Below are 7,812 nucleotides of genomic sequence, written 5' to 3'. Positions count from 1 at the left end.
GAGTAGGATGCTTAATCTAAACATAACCACATCCACCGCATAAACTTTAGACAATTGCCTAACCCTAACTCTAGAACATTCCTGTGACCTGAGCCTCCAAAATCATCATGGACGTCACCCTTGCCTCACTGCGACTCAGTTGGACAGTTGCCCTAAACTTGGAGAAGGACCCTCAGTCTAAACGTACCAATTGCCTGCCCCTACAGCTTTCCAAAGACCTAACCCTAACACTACCCCTGGCTCGGGCTCCTGAGACCTCACCTTGACCATTGACGTCATCCATGCCTCACCATAAACCTGATCCACCATCTTGCGCACCCTGTCACATCAGACTCAGAAGCTATCTCTATCCGTAAAGAGAATGTTTCTGTATACCAGAGAGAACACAGAATTTTAACCCTGCAACTGATGCCTGGACCTGTATACAGTGTGTCAGCATCGGAGACACCCAGGGATCTCCCAACACGGAAACACAATTTCACAGTCACAGTCACATCAGAGCTAGACCTTAAGTCTTATAATTAACTTATTCTTTCTGTACTAGAGCCCGAACCAGTAATTCTAACCCTAGCCATGACTCTTGGACATGCCCCTTAATCGTAACCATTGGCATCAATCACGCTTCATCGTAATCCTTTACCTCAATCCCGCACTTGCCCTCCCATCAGAGAGAAACCTGAGGCCTTTCCATAACCCTATCCTTCCTGTACACCATACAGAACAAAACTAAACTTACTCTAGCCCTTGGGACTATACCTGAACCGACACCATCAGCTTCAACGTCTGTCATGCCGCACCATAAGCCTGAATCTCAAGGTCGCCATCACCCGCACGTCAGGGACAGATGCGAACTCTAAATGTAACTGCATAATCCTGTCAATCGTACTGAACACCTAACCCTAACCCTAGTGCCAAGCCCTGGACTAGATTTTTCACCCGCAGCAATGATGTCAACTACGACACATCTTAATTCGGAGCTTGAATCTCACACTCCCACTGACATCAGAAGAGAACCCTAGTTCTTTCGGAAACCGTCTTTTCCGCACAGATTTTCTCTTACAGATAACCCTAAGCGTATCCCAGGCCCCTTTCACTGAACCGCCACCATCAGCATCGACGTCTGTCATTCCTCCCCATAATCCTGAAGCTCGTTCTGGACGCTGCCCTCATGTCAGAGTCGGATCAGTACTCTAACTGTCACTCAATCTGCAGCATACTCCTTACCTTACAACTAATGCTGACCCTATCCCTGGTACCGGGATCTGCCACTTCACCTTCATCATTGTTGTGACCCTCATTTCACCTGAAACTTAAACTTATTCTTGCACTCACCCTCACATCAGAGGCGGATCCGAATTCTAACTGCAACCCTACTTCACCCGTACTCCTTATCAAACCCATAATCCTACCCTAGATCTGAACCTTGAATCAGATTATTCACCTTCATCGTTGCTACCCACTATGACACCCTTAATGGTGTGACTCGATCTCACACTCGCCCCCAATTTAGAATTGCACCCTAATTCTGTCCATAACCATATTATCTGCATAAACCTGCATAGACCTTTCCTTACAGAAAACTCTAACCCTGGAACAGGTTCCTTTACCTGCATGCTCACCACCAGCATTGATGTCACGGATGCCATACCTTAATGATGAAGTCCAAACTGGCCTTCACCCACACGTCAGAGTAGGATCCTCTATCTAAACATAACCACATCCACGGCATAAACTAAAACAATTCCCTATCGCTAACCCTAGCTCATACCTGTGGCCTGACCATCCATAATCTCCATGGATGTGACCCTTGCCTCATTGTAAGACTGCGACTGAATTGGACAGTTGCCCTAACCTTGCAGAAGGAACCTCAGTCTAAACGTACCAATACCCTGCCCCTACGGCTTTCCAAAATCCTAACCCTAACCCTAGCCCTGGCTCGTGGTCCTGACACCTCACCTTGACCATTGACGTCAACCATGCCTCACCGTAAACCTGATCCACCATCTTGAACTCCCTTTCTCATCAGAACTAGAAGCCAACTCTATCCATAAAGCCACTGTCTCTGCATACCAGAGAGAACAAAAAATTTTAACTCTAAAACTGGTGCCTGGACCTACACACAAAGCGTCATTATCACAAAAACCCAGGGATCTCCTCAACACGGAAACGCAAATTCACACTCGCACTCACATCAGAGGTAGACCCTAACCCTAATAATTAACTTATCCTTTCTGCACAACAGCCCTAACCTCTATATTCAAAGCCTATCCATGACTCTTGGACTTGCCCCTTCACCATAACCGTTGGCATCACCTGCGCTTCATCGTAATCCGAATCTTCAATCCCGAAAGTGCCCTCCCATCGGAGAGAAACTCGAAATTTTTCCATAAACCTATCCTTCTTCTACACCTTACAGAACACAATAAACTTACTCTAGCCCTCGGCATTTTACCTGACCCAAAACCAACAGCCTCAATGTCTGTCTTGCCGCACCATAAGCCTGAAGCTCAAGGTGGCCCTCGCGCTCACTTCAGGGTCAGGTGCAAACTCTAAATGTTACTCCACATTCCTGTAAATCTTACTGAACACCTAACCCTAAACCTAGCCCGAAGCCTTGGACTAGATTCTTCACCTACAACATTGATGTCAACTAAGACACATCTTAACTCGGAGCCTAAATTTCACATTCTCAATCACAACAGAAGAGAACCCTTATTCTCTCGGTAACCGTCTCTTCCGCAGAGATTTTCTCTTACACATAGCCCTAACCCTCTCCCAGGACCCTTTCACTGAACCGCTACCATCAGCATCGACGTCTGTCATTCGTTCCCACAACCCTGAAGCTCGTTCTGGCCACTGCCCTCTTGTCAGAGTCGGATCAGAACGCTAAATGTCACTCAATTTTCCGCAGACTCCTTACCTTACAACTAATGCCAACCCTATCCCTGGTGCCAGGATCTGACACTTCACCTTCATCATTGATGTCACACTCACTTCACCTTAAACCTTAAACTTATTCTTGCCCAAAACCTCACATCAGAGGTGGATCCGAATTCTAACTGCAACCCTATCTCACCCGTACTCCTTATCGAACACATAACACTAACCCTAGATCTGACCCTTGAACCAGAATCTTCACCTTCACCGTTGCTATCAACTATGACTCCCTTAATCCTCTGACTCGATCTCACACTCACACTCAATTCAGAATTTTTCGCAAATTCTGTCCATAACCATATTTTCTGCATAGACCTCTCCTTACAGAAAACCGTAACCGAAGCCCCGGATCCTTAACCTGAATGCTCACCGTCAGCATCGGTGTCACCGATGCCACATCTTGATGATGAAGTCTAAGCTGGCCTTCACCCACACGTCAGAGTAGGATGCTTAATCTAAACATAACCACATCCACCGCATAAACTTTAGACAATTGCCTAACCCTAACCCTAGAACATTCCTGTGACCTGAGCCTCCAAAATCATCATGGACGTCACCCTTGCCTCACTGCGACTCAGTTGGACAGTTGCCCTAAACTTGGAGAAGGACCCTCAGTCTAAACGTACCAATTGCCTGCCCCTACTGCTTTCCAAAGACCTAACCCTAACACTACCCCTGGCTCGGGCTCCTGAGACCTCACCTTGACCATTGACGTCATCCATGCCTCACCATAAACCTGATCCACCATCTTGCGCACCCTGTCACATCAGACTCAGAAGCTATCTCTATCCGTAAAGAGAATGTTTCTGTATACCAGAGAGAACACAGAATTTTAACCCTGAAACTGATGCCTGGACCTGTATACAGTGTGTCAGCATCGGAGACACCCAGGGATCTCCCAACACGGAAACACAATTTCACAGTCACAGTCACATCAGATCTAGACCTTAAGTCTTATAATTAACTTATTCTTTCTGTACTAGAGCCCGAACCAGTAATTCTAACCCTAGCCATGACTCTTGGACATGCCCCTTAAACGTAACCATTGGCATCACTCACGCTTCATCGTAATCCTTTACCTCAATCCCGCACTTGCCCTCCCATCAGAGAGAAACCTGAAGCCTTTCCATAACCCTATCCTTCCTGTACACCTTACAGAACAAAACTAAACTTACTCTAGCCCTTGGGACTATACCTGAACCGACACCATCAGCTTCAACGTCTGTCATGCCGCACCATAAGCCTGAATCTCAAGGTCGCCGTCACCCGCACGTCAGGGACAGATGCGAACTCTAAATGTAACTGCATAATCCTGTCAATCGTACTGAACACCTAACCCTAACCCTAGTGCCAAGCCCTGGACTAGATTTTTCACCCGCAGCAATGATGTCAACTACGACACATCTTAATTCGGAGGTTGAATCTCACACTCGCACTGACATCAGAAGAGAACCCTAGTTCTTTCGGAAACCGTCATTTCCGCACTGATTTTCTCTTACAGATAACCCTAAGCGTATCCCAGGCCCCTTTCACTGAACCGCCACCATCAGCATCGACGTCTGTCATTCCTCCCCATAATCCTGAAGCTCGTTCTGGACGCTGCCCTCATGTCAGAGTCGGATCAGTACTCTAACTGTCACTCAATCTGCAGCATACTCCTTACCTTACAACTAATGCTGACCCTATCCCTGGTACCGGGATCTGACACTTCACCTTCATCATTGTTGTTACCCTCACTTCACCTGAAACTTAAACTTATTCTTGCACTCACCCTCACATCAGAGGCGGATCCGAATTCTAACTGCAACCCTACTTCACCCGTACTCCTTATCAAACCCATAACCCTACCCTAGATCTGAACCTTGAATCAGATTATTCACCTTCATCGTTGCTACCCACTATGACACCCTTAATGGTGTGACTCGATCTCACACTCGCCCTCAATTTAGAATTGCACCCTAATTCTGTCCATAACCATATTATCTGCATAAACCTGCATAGAACTTTCCTTACAGAAAACTCTAACCCTGGAACAGGTTCCTTTACCTGCATGCTCACCACCAGCATTGATGTCACCGATGCCATACCTTAATGATGAAGTCCAAACTGGCCTTCACCCACACGTCAGAGTAGGATCCTCTATCTAAACATAACCACATCCACGGCATAAACCAAAACAATTCCCTATCCCTAACCCTAGCACATACCTGTGGCCTGACCATCCATATTCTCCATGGACGTGACCCTTGCCTCATTGTAAGCCTGCGACTGAATTGGACAGTTGCCCTAACCTTGCAGAAGGACCCTCAGTCTAAACGTACCAATACCCTGCCCCTACGGCTTTCCAAAATCCTAACCCTAATCCTAGCCCTGGCTCGTGGTCCTGACACCTCACCGTGACCATTTTGACGTCAACCATGCCTCTCCATAAACCTGATCCACCATCTTGCACTCCCTTTCTCATCAGAACTAGAAGCCAACTCTATCCATAAAGCCAATGTCTCCGCATACCAGAGAGAACAAAAAATTTTAACTCTAAAACTGGTGCCTGGACCTATACACAAAGCGTCACTATCACAAACACCAAGGGATCTCCTCAACACGGAAACGCAAATTCACACTCGCACTCACATCAGACGTAGACCCTAACCCTAATAATTAACTTATTCTTTCTGCACAACAGCCCTAACCTCTATATTCAAAGCCTAGCCATGACTCTTGGACCTGCCTCTTCACCATAACCATTGGCATCACCTGCGCTTCATCGTAATCCTAATCTTCAATCCCGAACGTGCCCTCCCATCGGAGAGAAACTCGAAATTTTTCCATAAACCTATCCTTCTTCTACACCTTACAGAGCACAATAAACTTACTCTAGCCCTCGGCATTTTACCTGATCCAAAACCAACAGCCTCAATGTCTGTCTTGCCGCACCATAAGCCTGAAGCTCAAGGTGGCCCTCGCCCTCACTTAAGGGTCAGATGCAAACTCTAAATGTTACTCCACATTCCTGTAAATCTTACTGAACACCTAACCCTAAACCTAGCGCGATGCCTTGGACTAGATTCTTCACCTACAACATTGATGTCAACTAAGACACATCTTAACTCGGAGCCTGAATTTCACATTCTCAATCACAACAGAAGAGAACCCTTATTCTCTCGGTAACCGTCTCTTCCGCAGAGATTTTCTCTCACAGATAGCCCTATCCATCTCCCAGGACCCTTTCACTGAACCGCTACCATCAGCATCGATGTCTGTCATTCGTTCCCACAGCCCTGAAGCTCGTTCTGGCCACTGCCCTCTTGTCAGAGTCGGATCAGAACGCTAAATGTCACTCAATTTTCCGCAGACTCCTTACCTTACAACTAATGCCAACCCTATCCCTGGTGCCAGGATCTGACACTTCACCTTCATCATTGATGTCACACTCACTTCACCTTAAAACTTAAACTTATTCTTGCACAAAACCTCACATTAGAGGTGGATCCGAATTTTAACTGCAACCCAATCTAACCCGTACTCCTTATCGAACACATAACCCTAACCCTAGATCTGACCCTTGAACCAGAATCTTCACCTTCACCGTTGCTATCAACTATGACTCCCTTAATCCTCTGACTCGATCTCACACTCACACTCAATTCAGAATTTTTCGCAAATTCTGTCCATAACCATATTTTCTGCATAGACCTTTCCTTACAGAAAACCCTAACCCTAGCCCCGGATCCTTAACCTGAATGCTCACCGTCAGCATTGATGTCACCGATGCCACATCTTGATGATGAAGTCCACGCTGGCCTTCACCCACACGTCAGAGTAGGATGCTTAATCTAAACATAACCACATCCACCGCATAAACTTTAGACAATTACCTAACCCTAACCCTAGCATATTCCTGTGACCTGAGCCTCCAAAATCATCATGGACGTCACCCTTGCCTCACTGCAACTCAATTGGACAGTTGCCCTAAACTTGGAGAAGGACCCTCAGTCTAAACGTGCCAATTGCCTGCCCCTACAGCTTTCCAAAAACCTAACCCTAACACTATCCCTGGCTCGGGTTCCTGACACCTCACCTTGACCATTGACGTCATCCATGCCTCACCATAAACCTGATCCACCATCTTGCGCAGGGTGTCACATCAGACTCAGAAGCTAACTCTATCCGTAAAGAGAATGTTTCTGTATACCAGAGAGAACACAGAATTTTAACCCTGAAACTGATTCCTGGACCTGTATACAGAGTGTCAGCTTCGGAGACACCCAGGGATCTCCCAACACGGCAACACAATTTCACAGTCACAGTCACATCAGAGCTAGACCTTAAGTCTTATAATTAACTTATTCTTTCTGTACTAGAGCCCGAACCAGTAATTCTAACCCTAGCCATGACTCTTGGACATGCCCCTTAATCGTAACCATTGGCATCACTCACGCTTCATCGTAATCCTTTACCTCAATCCCGCACTTGCCCTCCCATCAGAGAGAAACCTGAAGCCTTTCCATAACCCTTTCCTTCCTGTACACCTTACAGAACAAAACTAAACTTACTCTAGCCCTTGGGACTATACCTGAACCGACACCATCAGCTTCAACGTCTGTCATCCCGCACCATAAGCCTGAATCTCAAGGTCGCCATCACCATCACGTCAGGGACAGATGCGAACTCTAAATGTAACTTCATAATCCTGTCAATCGTACTGAACACCTAACCCTAACCCTAGTGCCAAGCCCTGGACTAGATTTTTCACCCGCAGCAATGATGTCAACTACGTCACATCTTAATTCGGAGCTAGAATCTCACACTCGCACTGACATCAGAAGAGAACCCTAATTCTTTCGGAAACCGTCTTTTCCGCACTGGTTTTCTCTT

This window comes from Manis javanica, chromosome 14 (genome assembly GCF_040802235.1).
Source record: "Manis javanica isolate MJ-LG chromosome 14, MJ_LKY, whole genome shotgun sequence".
In the NCBI taxonomy this organism is placed as follows: Eukaryota; Metazoa; Chordata; class Mammalia; order Pholidota; family Manidae; genus Manis; species Manis javanica.
This window is presented reverse-complemented; position numbering follows the sequence as displayed.